At 41.1% G+C, this 19,995-nt stretch overlaps 1 protein-coding gene and 1 long non-coding RNA gene across 10 annotated transcripts in view; one reads left to right on the forward strand and one right to left on the reverse strand.

Annotated features, from left to right (window-relative positions):
- The window catches only part of LOC142601077 (uncharacterized), a 102,860-nt gene extending 84,344 nt beyond the window's left edge, over nucleotides 1-18,516 (forward strand). For 3 of the 8 annotated variants that reach the window (XR_012834673.1, XR_012834664.1, XR_012834658.1), the window contains one exon: nucleotides 793-1,723. This is a non-coding gene — a long non-coding RNA (uncharacterized LOC142601077). Of the gene's footprint in view, nucleotides 1-120; nucleotides 140-207; nucleotides 281-792; nucleotides 1,724-12,305; nucleotides 15,626-17,738 lie in introns of those variants that run through there. The other 5 variants (XR_012834667.1, XR_012834663.1, XR_012834665.1 and 2 more) reach the window with 4 other exon arrangements.
- EPAS1 (endothelial PAS domain protein 1) overlaps nucleotides 1-19,995 on the reverse strand; it is a 79,571-nt gene that overhangs the window by 44,962 nt on the left and 14,614 nt on the right. The window contains exon 1 of one of the 2 annotated variants that reach the window (XM_075749067.1): nucleotides 18,511-18,713. The exons of the other annotated variant lie outside the window; for it this stretch is intronic. The gene's annotated coding sequence lies outside the window, so the exon portion shown is untranslated. Of the gene's footprint in view, nucleotides 1-18,510; nucleotides 18,714-19,995 lie in introns of those variants that run through there. 2 annotated transcript variants of the gene reach the window in all.

Below are 19,995 nucleotides of genomic sequence, written 5' to 3' on the forward strand. Positions count from 1 at the left end.
GTCCATACATATTGTTGCTCAGAAGCTCAGCAGGTATTGCTAAGATCTGTTTTCAGATAACCTAACTATTTACCTACTCTAAAAACACATACCAAAGGATGTGCTTTATCTTTTCACCAGCGGGTTAAAGCTAAAGGTGAACGAACTGCAATTCACAGGCCAGGGGGGTGCCCAGAAGTTAAACTCAAAACTAGCCTTATTTTTCAGATGGGGCACTGACCGCATCCCAGCCCATACCAAACCACAATCAGCATTATTTATCAAGACGGTGCAACTGCAGGTAAATGAGGACAATTTTTCAATTAAGCTTTATTTCAAGCCTAAGGGACAAACACTGCCATCACATGACTTTACTATCAGTGGTATACATACCTATGCTTCAGCCTCAAACCCACTGAACCGTAAACAGTTGAGTCACACCAAAAATTGTTGACAAATCCCCAGTTTTACGATCTCACGCTGTGTTACACCTTAGGCAATACCAACCAACATTTGCGGGTGAAAACCCTAGCGCTTCAGCAGGCTCGGACCAACGTCCCACATTTTATCTCATCACGCTGGCACATTTGCTGACAGGTTCACACAAGGGGCCTTTGTGGGTAGGAACAATGAGAGAGGCGCGCACTGCACAGGAAAAAGGGTGGTGACCACCAAGGGCTGGAAAAAAGCCTCTTTCAAAGGAAAGTCTTTGAAAACATTCATTACACCCCACCCAACTATTTTCACTACAATATTTCAATACATAAAAACAACACAGGGAAAATAAACAGCCCACCCTTCAATATTTTGTAGGTTCTCCAAACCCTGCAGAGAACAGCAAGCCGTAAAGACACAGAGGTCTTCACCAAACGGAGCCACGTACGAGGTCTGCAAGCATCCACCGAAAACCTCCCCCACCGCCTTTCTTCTCTCATGCATCTCCAGGCTGCATATGTAAGCTGATTCAGTTAGACAACTTTATTTCCAGAGTAAAGAAATGAAAACTTAAAACTGTATTGGCTGGTAAATAAATGATAGCAAGCATTTATAGGGATCATAAAGTAAATATATTCCCACAATTTAAAAAATTGTCATATAAGTGAATGGCCCTCCACAATGCATTTCAGCTCTGATTTCTTTTTTTGCTAATTCTACCAATTAAAACAGTGGTTAGAACTAATAAAACATTTAAGACAAAACAGCTATAAAACCAATCCATAACGAAATGGGTCTCTGAAATCAGCAGATAGTCAAAGAGTGGAGGCCAGTGTTTGAAGGTATGGAGGCCATGCTCTCACACAGGCTTGTCTCCATCGCAGTCAGTGAGGTTACCAACAGAGCAAAGACCGAGCAGGTGAAGCCTCCCCAGCCTTGGGAACACAAAAAGAGGTGGTGGCTCTCCTAAGTCTCTGGGCTGCTCTGAGATGATTCCCTCAACAGCACCCTTACTCTCAAGTTCAGTATATAAAGACAGCAGAGCATCTACAAAGGAAATTTGGCCACTTTGCATCACCTTGTCTCAAGCACAGGGTCTCTGTGTTGGATGCTCCAAAGACTGCAGTGGTGGCACACAGCAGCTCCAAATGAAAATCTTTTGTCTCCTTTAGAGAATGCTCGAAACCATCATTAAAATTACTTTGTGCTTTTGCCTGTTAATAAGCCATGCCTTGTCCTTTCAAAGTGTCAAATCTTCTAATAATAAAGCTAAGAAAGCAGCTCTTGCAATAAAATATTTATGAAATAATGCCGACCCTTCTTTAATTTTTGGACCTTAATCATTTTAATGTGCGCTCGGTTATGATGGAAGTTAACTGTTTCTCCCTCTCTGTCACTTGGTGACTTGTAGCCATTCACAGTAAGAAGATGGATGGCCAGAAAGACAGCTTAAACAGCCATTTCTTTGGCAAGAAGGGAATAATAATTCTTGAGAATAACAATACAGACGCTCTGAATTTTGATCATTCCATGTAACACAGCTTCCTCCACTTCCTGCAACAACGATCAAGTGCAGATCCTGAGAGCCAGGCCACATTTTTTGCCCTCTGGGGTGTGAGTTTTGTCTGTACAAACATCCTGGGACACAGCTCATTCTTATTTCCTGCTTTCTTTTCAGGGGGTCTGTTATTTTATACAGTAGCTCTTTAATTATCTGTCTCCTCTTAATTAAATTATTGGGTAAACTGAAATAGTGATAGGTTTGCATGCTGTGTTTTTGATCTCTCATCAGTATTTAACCCTGTCACTAGTTTAAGTTGATAAAAATTGAAGATTATTAGCTTGAGCTGGGACAGATAATATTATCCTCTTACTACAAGGGAAAAGGATTGAACCAAAGGGTCAGACTACTTCAGCTACCTGGCCAGAAAACCAGCAGTCACTTCAGCAAAGTTAGACAATTCCTCTATATTTACAGCTAAACTCAGAGGCTGGAGTGATAGAATTTGGGGGCACCGGTGCCTTCTCTGTCCACCTCACAGCACACACCTTCGGCTGCTGGCAAAGCCCTGAGGAGCCCTCTCGCTGCTGACCTGCCTCCTGGCACCCACCACTGCGGCAGAAGCCAGAGGGACATCAAAACTCCAGTACTCGAGGAAGAAACAATTGTGGCCTCTCCACATTCAACTGCAGTATTTCAAATATTTTAAAAATTAAGGCTTGGTTCTGTTGGGAAATGGCCACTAGCTCTTCTGACATATCGCCCTAAATAATTACTCGCTAAACGCAAGTTTTCAAAGGGAACCGATGTAAGGGCAGTCTCTGTTGTAATACAAAGTCTTTCCCTTTTGGTGTTTCTTGCTTTATCAGTTCCTTTCCAACTAGTGCCTACTAACTCCTTAAACTTCTATACATCTACAATCAAAGGATGGTTACTCTAGACAAAAACAAAAGATGACGATAAATGGGAAGCAGCAAAGCTAGGAAGGATTCAGTGTGTATACAAAGGTAAATTCACATGGCCACATTTCTTCGTATGTTCTGGTTTTTACTTCAGCACTACGAATTAACATATCAATATTTTGCCATTATTCCTGCTGGAGATTTTATTCTCCTTACAGTTAAGCAAACAAGGCACGTACACGTATATTAACCTTGATTCTCATCTCCATCATGGTCCCATCACCTGAAGAGGGCAGGAGGTTGGAGACTAAGAATTGTAATAAACTCTGTTTGTGACAAAGGTAGGTAGGTAAAACTCAGTTCTTCCAGAAAAGAAGCTAGACTTTTTTGTTTAATTTGATACAATTCACAATTGTCAGCTCACTTAACAAGAAACGCATTACAACCAGGTAGGTCTTGGACATCTATCAGAACTTTGCATCTGTCAGGGTGTGGTACCTCAATATTTCACTATTTTGATTCTAACTGTATAGCAGCCAAATTTCTGACAAGAAAGCCCAAGATAGGTGCGCTGAAATGCATGCAACTCTATCAGTACACACATAAGGGGTCACGAGAGTTACACAAAACAGATGGCACTTCCCAAGGCAGGGGCAAGGGTGCTCTCAGTCGTTTTGAGCAGAGAGTCTCAGTAACTACCAGCACCGTCTTGCAAACATACCTTGTGCCTCCTTACAGTGGTTCTTGGAAAATGCAATTTTTATTCTTCTTGTCCTTTCCTAAATTAAATAACTTAATCAACTGAATTGCATGATTGTTCCAAAAATTACTGCTTTCTCGGGAGAAAAGCAGAAAGAAAAGGAAAAAAAGAAGGAAAAAAAAAAGGAAAAAAAAAAGAAAAGAAGCTGCACTCGCTGCCAAAACTGATGATTTTGTCACTAGAAAACACAACTGGGATAGCACAGAGGCCAAAGATGAGGTACACCGAGAAACAATCGTACCCCAACCCTACCCCAAATGCTGGTACAAAAGAGGGATGAGGCAGGCGCAGGCAGAGCACCATGTACCGGTGTTGCTACAAGCTAAATCCAAAAGGTAACATTGCTTCTTGCGCTAACGTATTCTTTTGAATTGTATTTGTATGTCAGTATAGTTAACTATATTTGTACAAAACATGCTGCTGTGGCAAAGAGTACTTATAAAAAGACTTTTATCCCTTCATAGACAGAAAAAAACAAAAACAAACAAAAAAAAAACAAAAAAAAAAAGAAAAAGAGAAAGTCCTTTCATACAGAATACAGAACATGAATAAAGATTTAACTCTGTTATGGGAACAGCCATATGCTATTGTGAAATGCATTTAAGACTAAGAAATCTTTACAATGCAATGCGTACGGAAAACAACAGTAATACATAAAGAGCCAGGCATAGAACACCTAATGGACTCAATCTAAATTGTACAAATATGATTCAAACTTGATTTAACATAGTTTTTAGTCAATGATTCTCTCGAATTAATACAATTTGCATCTGAGCATTTCTTTAAAAGAACAATCCGGTCAATTTAATCAACTTTCAGGGATGGAGAACCAACCCACTGTAACATTTAGTAGATTGCTCTACTGGTCAGTCACCTTCACTGTCAAAATATTCACACAGATTTTATTTTCCCTCCATAAGAATTAATTTCTTACTGCCTATTTTTATAGGCCTGAAGTTATTTTGGGCACACAGGCGTGCCAACCCAATACCACTCAACTTTCAGCCTCTATTTTATATTCTGAAAAATCTCCTAACCAACAGGTCTTGCATCACTGATACGTTCTGGGCAGAAACAAGGTGCAAATTCAAAGCAAGCATTTAACATGAGAAAACTTCGGGCTGAGCAGGAAAGAATGCAGAATTACAAACTGGATTCTGGCCAGAGGGGAGAGGAAAGACAGAGAAACAACCAAGATAAGCTATGAGGCTTGGGGAGAAAAAGCCACACACGCAAACACCCCCAGCCCCCACCCCAGTTCCCAGAAAACAGAGTGGTTTGTGTCTACTCTGGTGAATGCCATTTCTCCTTCTGCGTTATGTATGTACCAGCCACAGCAAGTCGTTACTTAGGTGCTTTCAGAATTGTATCGTTCACCCGTACCCACCATCACACAACTTTACCGGGCACGAACACTTCTACAGATGAGTTGCTCTGGACAGTAAAAATCAAAGGGTGGGTACAGGCAGCGGCTGCACAGCTTGTCGCTGTGTGACCTCTCCCCAGTGTTTACATGGGAAGGACTGAATGCCACGGAGCATACCCTCCAATTTAGGGTCGATTCAAAACAGCTTTGCAAAGCCAGCCTCAAAACATGTCTTTCCCATGGTTTGGGAAGCTGGAGCTGCAGCTATTTCGATTGTCATCTTGAAATGTTAAACTCCTCAATTCTACATTTTAGCATTAAAACCAAAACAGCAACAAAATGACTGGCATAAACATCCTTGACATGGGGAATGGGATGTCCCATGCCTGACCCATCAGATGTCAACTCAGAGCAGGGATCCAGTACTGACACTCATCCCCACACACAAACAGGGAACCCAAGGACAGGAAGGACAGGAAAAACCATCTGAAACTCCATCCAAACAATGGTACTTGTGGTACAAAGGAGGAGGACGCAGTGGGGACGCAGCAGAATCCAGGATGGAGGACTAGCCTGCAACGCTACAAAGGCAAAGTCTACCCTCCCTAAGTCCTCCTGGGGGTCACATCTTTCCTGTCCCTGGGACCAATTCTCACCTCACCACATTAACTTAAATGGTGTTATCCTGGCTTACATGGATGGAAGATCAGACCACAGCTCTTCAAAATAAGTTTTATTTTATGTTTTCTTGTGTCACAGCCAGTAAACAGGAAATACTTTGCTCTCGGATTCCCCTGGGACACGTCATGCTCCTTACACCAGACAGCTACTCGTAGGCAGTGACTGTTTGGCATGGGAAGGAACATCCAAATTTCCGCATCAGCTCTATTACTTGGCTACCAAGAGAGAAGGATAAAGATTTAAAATAGAAAGTAGGTAGGAACAACAGTTTTTGGGGAAGTTTTAACAAAACAAGGTGTCTGCATGGAAAAAGGGACTCTTTCTACAAGTCTGTTACAAAAAACAATGAAGGTTTCACATAATTCCATAGGCCCAGAAGGAGTGAATGTCTAGCTAGTCTATGATACAGAATTTCCAATGTCTCAATACAATTCTATTTCATTATAGAAAGATTAATAATATTATTGAGGAACATTTGAAATGGATACCACTTTAAGGAAAGCAAGGGCCACTAACAGAGCTTCATTAAATGATGTTCTCTACCACACAGAGGCCTGATGCATGGAGAGAACTGGAAACCAGATTTTTATCAAACCATCTCTGGAGGAAGTAGATAACACAATTCAGAAAATGGGGGAAAGATTTGGGAGTGCCGTCAGCAGATTTAGGGAGAGGAAAGGGAAAGCAGACAACCAAAAAAATGCCATGGGTGTAGAAAGACTTCAAGAGCATGGAAAATATTTCCAAGTGCAGACCTAGAATTAGATAAAGAAACAAGTGGAGAACTTTTCACCCTAAGTGTCTTGCTTCACACAGGGTAAAAGGTGCAAGTGTGGCTGAAATACAGGAACATCTGGACTCTGTTAAGTCCCAGTTATGCAAGCACTGCTCATCTTAATTAACCAAGCTTTGAGAACACTCTGAAGGACAAAGATTAATTCTGTTTAACTCCATGAGTAACACTTTTAAGAACAAAAAGGTCCAGCCTGCCCATCAGCCTAATGTATCAAGACTTAGTAGATCAGAAATGGTCTTAGAGCAGGAGCTACTTCTCATGCCCACACAGATACTGTAAAGAAGAAAGTCACTGCATAAAAACTTCATAGAAAGGATAAAAATACACCTTCATGTAAACATACACAACGACTGTGCAGATACAACTCAGTTCTCAAAAAAAAAAAAAAAAAAGTAGAATAAACCTTTGTCCTGGTTTCAGCTGGGATAGAGTTAATTTTCTTCCTAGCAGCTGGTACAGTGCTGGGTTTTGGATTTAGCATGAGAATAACATTGATAACACGCTGATGTTTTTAGTTGTTGCCAAGCAGTCAAGGACTTTTCAGCTTTTCATACTGCCCTGCCAACGAGAAGGTTGGGGGTACCCAAGAAGCTGGGAGGGGACACAGCCAGGGCAGCTGACCCAAACTGGCCAAAGGGATATTCCATACCATATGATGTCATGCTCAGTATATAACTGGGGGTGGGCCGTGAGACGGGGCACCTTGGCATCTTGCAGAGCATCGACTTTGGGCAGAGAGAAATTGTGCTGTTCATCGCTTGTTTTGTATATTCTATTATTATTAATTATTATCTTCCTTTTCTGTCTTATTAAACTGTCTTTATCTCAACCCCTGAGTTTGTTGGGGTTTTTTTCCTTTTCAATTCTCTCCCCATTCCACTGGGGGGGAGGGGGGTGGGGAGTGAGCAGACGGCTGCATGGTTGTTTTAGCTGCTGGCTGGGTTAAACCACGACAACCTTCCATCTATTTTCTGTTCACTCAAATTATTTTTCCCCATGCAGCTGCTCATCAACTTGCACCGTCCTCACCCATGCAAAGCTCCCATGACTGTTTGCTCAGTGACCCCCATGCTAGCAATTTCACATTCAAGACCAATCCCAGCCCTTCTCAGAAAGGTTCATGCTCTTCTAATTGAGGACAACTCTCCCTTGAAGCCCGGACAATTTCATTTACTGACAAGACTTTTGCACTGTCTTTTCCAATTTTGGCCTCCATAAACTTCTTTTCACGGCTGTCTGTCCAAACAGCTCAGGTCTTACATGCTTTACCTCTGGTCTGACCGCTACCTAAACTGGCTGATTTTGTAGTGTGCTTCTGACACTCGCGTCACAGGCCAGGAGGTGTTGAGCACTTGCAACCTTCTCCCTGAAGATGGATGGAAAGTTCAAGCAAGAGCTTAGTCTAAGACCATCCATTCTCAAGATTTAATTCTGCAGTAGTGTGCATCTCCATACATATTTTATACTGAGTTTTCAGCAGACACACCATTTTCTTAAAGCTCTCAATGTTTCATGCTGCTGTTTTCAGTAGTTTTGTGGTCTACCCCTCTATTTTACCCTGTGATCAGGGAATAGAGGACCATTTCCTGCAGTGCAACTGTTTTGTCCAACATCCATTCATACGTACAAGATCATAAACATGTACGGGTAGCAGAGCTACCCCTATTTCTACTTGTACATTGGAGTTCCCACTCTGGTCTTTGCCTCTAAATGAGCATCAGTTTTGCTACTCCATTTTGTTATCTGGTGTTTTTGTTAACCACTACGTAAGCATGGTGCCAACACACAAGACTGCTTTGCTATCCAGCTATGGTGATATAGCTTTGATGATACTCATCAAAGTTTTACTTCATTGAAGTTATGTTTAACATGCCACAAAAAGAATCAGCTTGTGCATCACATCCTGCCTGCCTGTTAAAAGCCGGCAAGCAGACCTCTGCCACCATGGTTTCAGGTTATTCCCATAAATTTGGGTTTATATCAGTAAACTAAAATTCAAGTTTTCTTCCAATATGGCAGTATTATTATTCCATTATATTGATATCTAGATATTATGCCACTAAATGCATCTCTGAAGGCAACTTTCACCTATTTGAACAATATTGCAAAATAGGAACTTAATTATCTGTTCTGCTTTACACACATTTTTAATAGCACATTTTTTTTTCTAAACACTTTGAAGCTGCAGAGGGAATGAAGCATGACACACAGAATGGCCATAATATAGAAGCAAAACTCAAAGTATTATAACATTATATTTTTATAACAACAGTGTTCAGTCACAATAAATAGTAAAGCGCTTCAGAAAAACGCAGACCTGCATCACTTACAAGATTAACACAAAGGGGTTTTGTCAGATAAAAGTACTTTAGAATGATCATACATGTAATATTTTCTCCTACATTACACATGAAAATCAAGATATTAACGCACAATAAAATATTAAAACAATAGCAGCTTTGCACCTCGTACAAGCCTGTGCCTGTAAGAAACCGTCTGACCGGCGGCAGCAAGACTGCGTCCTCTAGCTGATACTCTGCACAGCCGCACTCACGAAAACAGTTTCCCCAGCTTTCAGGGTGCCCTTGTCTTATTTTGGGGGGCAAGGAGAGGGAGTTCATGTGCCTTCCTGGATCGCTTGGCCCAACGAGGCCCAGACTGCCCAGGGATTACAGCCATTGCAGCCGCATGGCAAAAGAGGAATTGGCAGCAATAGCTGGAGAAAGGGCAGGTTTTCTGAAGGATGGTCAGAGGCAAACCATTTAAGAATGTGAGAGGGTAACTGTCCTTGACATTTGCAAACTGGCAAGCGCTGTACAGCAGCGTCCAGGCTGCAAACATAGAATGCTTCTAGGTACTGCAGCTAGAGTTTAGCAGTTGTTCCCTATTTAGTCATTCACAACTGAATGTCTTTAAATAAACGCTTTTACGAACGAGAAAGGTACCAATGAGCATGTCCAGCTCTTACAAGAAACCCATCATCCTTCAAGTACCCCATGGCTAATGTTTTACCCTGGACGCTGGCATCCCATCATAAAAGTAATCTGAATTCCAAGCATTTAAAAAATGATGACTCAATTTCAAGAGAGATAAGGCTGGTTTACAAGGAAATTACAAGATTTAAATGTTTGTGCGTGTGTGTGTAAATTTATATATGCGCACATGAGAATCATCGTGCACACACGCAAATGCAGGGGGCTCAGAAGTCTGTACGTTTGCCTTCCCATTTCTGAGTTTTTGTGAGGAACTGGCACATAACTTCAAACTTCTCTATCTTAAAAGTCAAAACATTTAAGAAGGGACGAAAAGAAAAACAACAACAACCCCCCTCCCCTCACCTAAACATGTGACTCCAAGAACTAAGGCTTTCACAGTAAATACTGTATAACTTGTGGTAAGTTCACAAGAGTTGCCAGTGCTGCAATAAGATAAACCACTTTCTCAGTTTTCATCATTAGCAGACATATTCCTCAAGTTAGGATGGATAAAGTTATACTGACAACTGCATCCCAAACTGTGTACTCGCTTTGACTTGGCAATACTGTAGTACAGAAAAAGAAGGGGGGAAAAAAATAAAAAAAATAGTTATCCCTCAGAAAGTAACCCCTGCTAGAATTTAGCATACCCATCATTTTATTGCTCTAAGCCTCTGCTGAAAAACCTGGGCCAGCACAGGAAAGGGGAGAAGACAATAAAAAACAGAGGACAGAAGTAGGTTACAAGCGCTAGCAAACATTATCCATTTAAATTGCTAATGACAAGCTCTGCTGTTGTATTTTTATCATTGCTTTTCTGCAAATTACTTTTATCAGTGATAATTTAGCTTTTATTTCATTATCTGGCACAGCAGACAAAAGGAAAACAGATTTGTTTTACAGCAGCTCCAGCACTTGTTCTCTCCATTAATATTGACAGACGAAGGTAAATTACAGCTCTTAGACCACATTTTCAGCATACGTGGTGCTGAAACCTCTGTATCTAACCAATACGTGTTTCTAAAGGAGAGCAGAGTGCATGCTAAGGCTTTTATTCCCTCCACACAGTTAATGGGAGTTTTCGTATTTTTGTATTTTGTATTTTTCCCCCATTCAGTTCTATCTGGCTCCAAAAACATCTCAGGGCGATCAGGAAGAATCAATATTTTAAAACAAGTAAATTACTACATTTCAGTCAGCTGAAGAGTGAAATAGCATTTTCCTTCCTTCCAGATTTCTTAAGACCACAAAAACCACAGAGAAGTTGTGTTTGATTAAAATATTAAATATGCATAAAGAACCCTTGGAACCATAAAGCTGTTATGTTGTTCCAATGCTCTTCATCCTGTTTTTAGGCATGTTTTCAGCTATTCCACTTAGTTCGACAGAGGTAAACAGATTGCTTTAAAACTTTCATCTAAAATAATAAACTTATTTATAGAAGCTAATGTAACTACACAGCTGTTCTGGGCAAATGGTGGCCTTGCCATTTAAGCAATACTATTATAACTTTGATTACAAACAATTTTGCAAGAAAAACAACAAAATATTACTGACTGCTCTAAAAATGCAAACAATAGTCATTAGTAATAGCCACTCTCTTAAGTAATGAAGTCACTTCTCATCGTGCATAAAATATCCTTTCACCTTTACTTAGCAAAAAAGCCTTATTAGTAAAACAGAATTTCAAAGTCTGAACTGACAGCCAGATGTTCTAGCTTGCTTCGAAGACTGCCTGTGCTATCATTACAAAAAAATAATCTTTAATTCTAGATAGTTGGGATAGTTTTAATTTGTGATATACAGACCACATAAAAGGGTACTTTCTCAAAGGCAATAAATAATGTCATTACTGGTTGTTCAGTCTGAAATTGCCACCACAACCGAAGCATAAACATTTATTAACATATAATGCAAAATTAAAAGCTAGTGACAAAGTAGTTCAAAGAAAGAATATTCTACTTTGTAAAAGCAAAATGAAAGAGTTCTGCTACCATAATTTCTTTAATGAGTATGCAGTTTTGTGACAAATTACCCACTGATACTGTCAACTATAATTTAATTTTCTAATAAAAATATTTTTTTTCTTAGAATAAGTTTTTTAAAAGCCTGAGATGAATTTAGTATAGTTTTTATGTCCCTTCAGCAATCATTACATGACCAATTACAAACAATTTTTACTGCTGGGGCAGGTCACATTGATGAAAATAGATTAATATTAAAGCACATGGAAATTTGGAAGAGCAAGAAAATACTTCTTGGACTACCACCAAGGCAATTTCAAAGCACAAACATGAATATAATTTAATCATTTCCTTAGAAGCAGGCTTGGCTACAGGGCTCCCAAAGTAATGATAAAAATGAAGTCACAGAGAATGTATTTTAAGAGGACCTTTACTGAGAGGGGGGAGGAGGAAGAACATGGTAGTTGAATATTTTAACCAGCTTTCCACAGATGGGTCTAAATCAAGCTCTTACGATTCTTCCCTGTCATAACCCACTACAGAGGTCAAAGGCTGAAGCTTTCCCAGAGGTTCACTGTGCATAACAAACACTAAAATTTCCCCAAATTTAGTTTATGTATAACAGCAAAAGTGCTGTGGCCATTTACATCCCATACAGCCCCGTGAGCATTGAAGAGGGCATGAGCAGGGCAGGCTAAAGCATGAAATCTCCACATTGTCAATCAGTTTCTTTACTCATGCTTGCAAAAGTTAGTGCTGCTTACACTCTTTAAAACATGCTATGAAAGGATGACAAAACAAATCCTTTACTGCAAACACAGAAACATTTTGTCATAAACAGTGGGGGTTTTTTTCTAATGTATTAAAATTATTAATGATCTATTATTAAGCATTACAAAAGGACTTGGGGGTGCTCACATTCCTTTTGTTTGTTTGTTTTGAGCAGAGGTCCAATGAATAATTTGAGTAATTTGAGATCCTGAGCTCTCCAAGCTGGACTGGAGGAGCAAGTTCAATACCCTACGGCTAACCTGGGGGAGTCCTGGGGACCTACAGTCAGTGGGAGCTCGGCCACTCTGCCAAAGCTGAAGCCTTCGGCTCTTACTCCAGGCATCTGACCTGTGTGCTATGCCATGTCTACAATTTATCTTAAGACAACAGCAGGGACATCGGTAGGAGAGGGAAGGCTGTTGAATGAGTGTGCTCAATCGTCTAGCAAAGCATCATTCCAACTCGTTCTTCTAAAACTGTCTCCGATCAACCAATAAAATAATAAAACCTCCCAACTTTTCTTTGAACTTTTGAAACATTTCAATGAAATAAAAGAGCCAATATACTGGAGATTGTTCCAGAAGGAGCTACCAGCACTATCAAAAAGGCAAAGAGAAACTATTGAGTTTCACAAGACATTGTCATCATCAGCAAACTCAATTTAAGGAGATGTTTCTACCCCAAGTTGTTCATGCAGCACCAGGGAAGAACAAAGGGACATTAATGATGCTGTTTCACGTACTGCACAGTGCAGCCAGGACCAGGGAAGAGGCGAAGGGCCTGAGGACGTAAGGCTCTTGCTCCACCAGCCGCTCTGTCTCCAGCCACCCACCACCCCCCGTGACATTTACTGTGGGCACATGGGCGCTGCAGAAGCCATCGTCAAGCACTTGAAGGTTAAAGTCTTCACAATATAATGTGAATGAGAAGTTAGCTTAATCTGGTTTTGTGAATATAGCCGGTACCTGTAAACCTATCCTTTTCACTCTCAGGCAATCTTTGACATTACCGTGCCCTACAAATATCCAGAACTTGTTTGGCACATGATGATGTTTCAAAAACAAGAACAGCGTTGTAATTATGGTTTTGCTTTGTATATAAGTAGTGGTAACCACAAAATATATTTAAGGCTATTTGCTGTATATGCAATTCTATCTAGCACATAAACATCCCTCTCCTAAACAGAACCTATCCATTTGCCTGCATTAACTACCCTGGGTGCCCTCCCCCCCAGCTTTTTGGAGCACACACAACCATCTCCTCTCCTCATCACTCCCTGCCTACACCAGCGGTCTCCTGTCTGTCAGTGCCTCAACCCTCCTCCCGCAGCATCTTACAAGTCTCCACCACAGACCTTACGCTTTCCGAATAACAACAGATGTGTAGAAGAGTCTCAGTACCAGCATATGCTAAATGCCCTCAGCTCCTCAGTAAAGCCACCCTACAGGAAACAAATGCAAATTACTGCCTGCCGTACATAAGGCATGGTCCTGGGGACCTTGTTATTAAATCATTAACCTTCACCTTTCATTTTACCTACGCTTCCAGTATTCAAATGCTGCTTGACATAGACTATGTTACTACCTCCCCACGCTGCAATTTGTTACCAAGTATTTCACTCCATTGATTCAACAGTGACAAACAAATGAGATCACCAATTTTTAAGCAACAAGAAAGCAGTTCAACAGTTACTGCAAAAGTTAACAACGTAATCCTTGCAAAAATCTGTTTGTTCGTGATTCCCATTCAATCCCTAAACCAAGACTTTGAAAGAGCCCTAACTGCTGTTTTCTCTGCCTTCCAAGGCTATAACTCTGCACCCTACTGATGCTTCAGTTTATCAGGAGATGATGCTAGCCATGGCTAGTATCTTATCACTGTAATCCCCCAGTGTTAGGCCAAGGCTAGAGTTGTGCTAAGGGTATGTAAAATGTGCTTTGCTGTGGAAGCAAAATACATGCCATTTGGAGAAAAGGCGGAGTAACTGGTATGGAATAATTATGGTTGCTAGTAGCAAATGTTTATTTTCCTGCAAAACAAGCAAAGCAGAAGCAATAAAAATACTTATTTCGTAAGAGCCCTTATTAACCATCAGACTAAAAGTTGATTCATACACATATTAATGATAGCTATACAATGATGAGGATGTCTGCTCAAAAAGCATGTATGGCCACTGAAATCAGCAGGGGAGGGGTTTGCTGACAATTTGCATGGAGTGAAAGTAAAGCTGGTTTGCCCCTTCTTCAACCGTTTCTACCCTCTTGGGGTATCCTTGTCTACAGAGGAATACACAGGAATAGCCCTGGTGGGCCAGGTGGAGAGGTTGACGTAGCCTAGCATCTTCCCAGCAGCCCATTTTGATCAGCAGACACCCAAAGAAGGACACAGAAAGCAGAGCAATGCTTCCACAAAATGTTCCCCCAGCCTCCATGCGTTTGTCTGTAGACCTCCACCTGAGCACCATCCCCAAGAAGGTTGGTTCAGTCAAACCTCTAGTGACTACAGATGCTCCTGATGACTGAAGTCTGGTATATACCCAAGCCTCAGCAAAACCCTTTGGAACTACATGTTGTGGTAGGCCAGCACGACACTCAGAGCTGAATCTGCTCATCAGCTTTCCTCACAGCTCATGGTCCTGTCCTGCCCATGCAGCAGGTAACCTACGGTAGTCTCATCAGGAGCAATTCATTCTGGTGAACAGGGCTCCACAGAAAGGGCAGAGCCCCCTCGTCCCTTCCCAGCCCCCAGGCAGCATTGGTGCTGCACACACCACCTCCATCCAAACGGCAACCTCACCAAGCCTGCAGGAGCACTAGCACCAGAAAAAGAAAAGTGTACCTCTTGTCTTCTGTTAAAGTTCCCATCACATTAAGCTTTTCTTTACCTTTGTTTCAAAAATGCTCCCATCCTTACTTATTAAAGGAAAGAAAATATTTTTATTTTTCTTTTTTTTTTTTTTTTCCTGTTCAGAGAAACTGAAGTGTGAAAACTGTGTAAGATGTCATTGTTCTTTCTGGGACTTTTGATGACATTTCAAAAGGTACATTTTCATAATTTTTATTCTGCCTCCCCCCTCCTTCCCCCCCCCCCCCCATAATTCCCTAACGCTTCAAAAAATGCAGACGAAAACCAATGCACCATAAGTGACGGTAACATTTACTGTTCACTTCTGCTTGATCTGGCAGATCTGACAACCAGAGAGCTTTTCAGATCTCTATTTTTTGTAGTATGGCTAAGACTACACTTCCTCACCATAGCATATGCTAGGTTTTAATGTTAATTTTACAGTTCTTTCATTTCACTTTTTCAAACCACATCCATTTAAGCTTTTTAAGCATACTTAGACATACAAATGTGCTAATTGTTGTTATTAGACCTATCCTCTAAGAGGCTAAGTATACTGTGCTACTACTTCAGACAGTAGGAGAAGCTGTTCCAAAACTCCTGAGGTCCTCAATACTTATTGAGACCGGATTTTATAGTATACAATAAAATTATTATACACCTACAGCATTCCCTGATGCACACAGCTCCCTAATTACAGCATACAAGTCACGATACTGCATGAGACAGTGTGTTTTGTGGTGACGTCACAAGTTTGGCTTTCCCTGCTGACAGACTACAGCCTCTGGGCAAGTTTCATTAAAAAAATTGAAATTATAAGAATAAAATAAAATAAATATCAAACACTTTTTCTCAACCGCAATACCCATATGGGGAGTATCTAAATAAAGTCAGGAGTATGTCCCATTCCCCTCTGTACAACACCTATGAAGTAGTTTACAGATGTCGCCCACCTTGCCAGCTGCAGAACGCAGTTTACAAAAAACGCCCTAATGCTCTTTGGCACCACAAGTATAACCCTGTTTCTGGTGTTTCCAGTTAGTCTTTACACAGTCTTTTCCTTAGATAAGAAGTTAATTCCTGCTCCTGTAAAAGATCAGCCTGAGAAACACTGAGCAAGATCTTCAGCTTCAGGAAGGGGCAGGCATGTAGGGCTGAAAACACCCAGTGTTAGGCAAGCTGCTGCCTTCTGCCTTTATCTGTGAGCACAGGCATTTTGAAAGCATGTATCTGCCCTAACACGTCCTTCAAAGGAGAGCGGTATCTCACCGCACCAAAAGCTGAGTGACGGAGGCTGCTACCCCTCAGAGATATCTATCGCTCCCCTCCTGCGGCGAGACACATGTGGACTGGCGATCAGCATCCTTAACGTGAGCTCGCATGAAGCTCGAGACGTGGCTCAGCCACACAAGCGACGCAGGGTGTACCCCAGCTCTGAAAGTAGATTACTGCGTACAGCTACACGCTTGTTTACTTGACTGAGATCCATATTTAGACATGTATACAAGCGCACAACCCCGAGCTGTTTATTCAGACAAAACTCCCACTGAATGCAGCGGGTATGTGCCTGCCTGTGCAGCTGAGGATTAAACCCTTAAATCTTCTGCAGCGCCTGTTTGCACATTTCTAAATAATCAAAGAAAAAAGAAAAGCAAAAAAGAAAAGCAGGAAGAACATGCTTGCGTGACTGTGGACCTCTCCGACACTCGGCTACATTTGGATTCAGAGAGCACATGTGCCTCTCTAACGTCGCCGATAGACGGGCTGAGCCTTGGTACATGTATTTTGAACAAGAGTTTCTAAACCTCGTTATTCTATATGCTGAACAAATTTCCAGCTCTGTAACTCTGTAAGCCAAAACATTTTTTCTGAAATCTTTTCAAACTGCTCAGATGATTTACACAGGAGGGACAAATACTTTTTAAAAGAAACAGACTCTAGGGTCCTAAAATTTCTCTCTAACTGCTTCCATTTAGAGGGGAAATTCCTCTTTATTGACCATGAACTGTATTCTTTAGCTAGCTAAGTGATGCTCAATCCAACACCTTTTGTAATTCTTGTGCTTCTTCCTTAACCTTAGGGCCAACCCAGCATCGGTCTACTTCTATATGCAATTCGTATTTGTATGGCTTATCCAGGAGTCCAAACCCATCAGTGAGAAGCTACCTTGGCACTGGCACACATGGAGAACAGTGATGGTTCCCCATCACTGGCAAAAACATGTGGCAGTGAACCTGGTGTATTCAGCATCCGTGGTGCTAGAGCTGTATGGTCAAGCCGTACTTAGGAACTCGGGCTTCGCATCCATCTGCCAAAAATGCAGTATATTTAATACACCCCCCCCAGAAGTGTTGGTATGCACAATACTATAAAATGGTCTGCTACATGTCAGTAGTATCACCGCTATATTACTTTGACAATTCTCCAAGCATTATATTAGCCAGACTGTAATCATTAAAATGTTGATTCTAAGAATACAAGGCAATAAACCACTTTTAAATGCCCAGAAAAGCTACCTTGTAACACACATTAACCAGTAAAAGTGTATTTTCCATTAATTTAATCAGATTAACAGACAGTGTTGCAAGAAGTCATGTGTAGGCAGCATGAACTTTTCAATGTCAAAGTTACTATGACAACTGGATAACCTGGATTCATGGAAGAGATGACGCTATGAGATGATTTAAACAAAATCTCGCATAACTGTGATGACTAAGTCAATTCTAATGCTTTTCCTTAAAATGATTCTTCTGTTTCTTCACAGCAGATAGCATTTGACTGGAAGATCATACACTTCTCTGAGAAGTGTAACACACAAATCAGTACAGTCTACTGAGTGAGTTTACAAACATACTGAAGCAACTATTTTGTAATCTCTACTATTCAGCTTTTCAAAACCATGCCAGGAACAGGGTTGCCAAAGACCATGAGTAACAGTCTGAAAACTGCATTTAAAAGGGGGTCCTAGAAAGTCTCATGTTAGATGAGCGTCGTTTCCGAAAATGAGTTACTGACAAAGCTCTGTAATTACAGGTGGTGTTCTATGTACAAATACATGCGCAAACACAAATATTGGAAAAATAATCAGTATAAATGCAGCTACATGGCACAAACTATGAAATTCACTTTCAAAACATATACAAATAATCCAGGCTAATAAGTGGTAAACATTAATACATACAGTAATGCAAAATGAATGCATAGTTTAACAGCATACAATTGCAGAAACAACTGTGTGGAAGCATTAAAAATCAGCAGAATGAAAAGATTATTTTCTTAAATGCCTTGACTTGCTATCTTGTCTTTTAATTAATACTCCAGATCCCTGGAGCACATTTTCAAGGCAAATGTAAGGGCTTTTAACTGAGTGACTACTAGCAATAATGAGAATTTCACAGTGCTCTGAAAACGTGCTCATTCATTGATACACCGCCCACAGTGCTGCCTCCCCCTCCTTAATTAACATCTATATTTGTTACAGAAATCAGAGCAACGGCGGGGCATATTTCAAAAGCGCAGTCAATCCAAAGTCGTGCCTCGCACTTATCTCGTCACGAGGTTGCAGCAGTCAACTTTATTGCCTTCAGACACGTCAGCATCGCCGTACGGCCCCGCCGCCAGCGGTTTCCCTGTGGAAGGGCGCTTCCATCAGCGTCACCGCCGGGACACCTCCTGCCACTGACATGGCCCACCCGCACGTTTGCAGGACTGGCCTTTTTAAAAGTCAACTGTATAAACTGGGCAGTGACCAGATCAAGCTGCAGTTATACAAGAAGCAAGGAAATATTATGCAAGACCACAGGAAGTCAGAGGAGACAGCATTCTGGGCAGGCCTGGCAAGGAGTCTGTGTGAACTTCAGCTAACAAGCAAAGCTCGGTCATTGGCGCCAAATTCAGCAGAGAACATTCCCAGTGCTGCAAAGGATAACACTCCCCATGTTTTTGCCAGTGGGCTATGTTCCAGGACGCCATGTACCTGATGAAATGCAGATAAACCTAGGTCTTATTTTTCGCCAGGTCTTCACTTATTTTTAAAATTTGGAGCATATTTTTGTCCAACATTTGTTAGAAGTGGCAAATGGTTTGTTTGCATGGCTTTGCTAATAGACCGCTTGTTCTTACGGTCCCTGTAATTTCAACTACAATAATTGACCTACAAAGAAAACGCTTGGCAGAAGCCTCATTTTTTCCATGCACCTTGCCCATCTCTACCTCCAGGCACTCTGCTAATAGGAGACGCGAGGGTTATGGATTCCTTTTCCCTTGGCATTTTGGAATGACCACTGCAAGCAGACTTGGTGCAGAAAGATGACACCCACCTCTCACACAACTATACTATTTTAATCCACTTCCATGCAGAAAGTAATTGGGGTTTTTTGCATTTTCAAGAACTACCTCATCCAGGTCCTACTTCGAGAAGACATCCATTAAAATGCAGTAAACTTTGTTTCCAAAATGGCTGAAAAAATTGGCCTTAATCTGGCAAACATTCATCATCTAGCAATACATGAGTTCAGAGAAGTTTAATGCTTTGTTCTAGGATTCATCTTTAAAACATCAATGATAAAAGGTTGGAGGTGGGAATGCATTTCGAGGTTCGCACACACACACATGTTGCCAAACAAGAAGCGCAGCATGCAAAGTCTTACACAACACAAAACAATTACCAATTGTGATGAGTGTAGACAAAGCATTCTCAAGAGAATCTATTTTATGTTTGTAATCGCCCTCAAAAAACACACAATAGCACTCTCCTTCCAGCAAATACATAATACAAACAAAAACCAAACAGTAGGACTGCCTCGATGGGGGAAAGCGATTCTGAGAAGTATAATAGCTCTCCAGTAGATACCTATTGCTGATGCCAATGAACCAATTTTAAAAGTTTTCATCATTACCATGGCTTGTGGGAACGATAAACGTACACTGTTAACAAGAGATTCCCGTCTTCCCTGACTCACAACTGAAAAAGTTCCCATAACCCACCATTTTTGCAAAAGTAATTAAATGAGCATGGCAGC

This window comes from Balearica regulorum, chromosome 3 (assembly GCF_011004875.1).
Source record: "Balearica regulorum gibbericeps isolate bBalReg1 chromosome 3, bBalReg1.pri, whole genome shotgun sequence".
NCBI lineage: Eukaryota > Metazoa > Chordata > Aves > Gruiformes > Gruidae > Balearica > Balearica regulorum.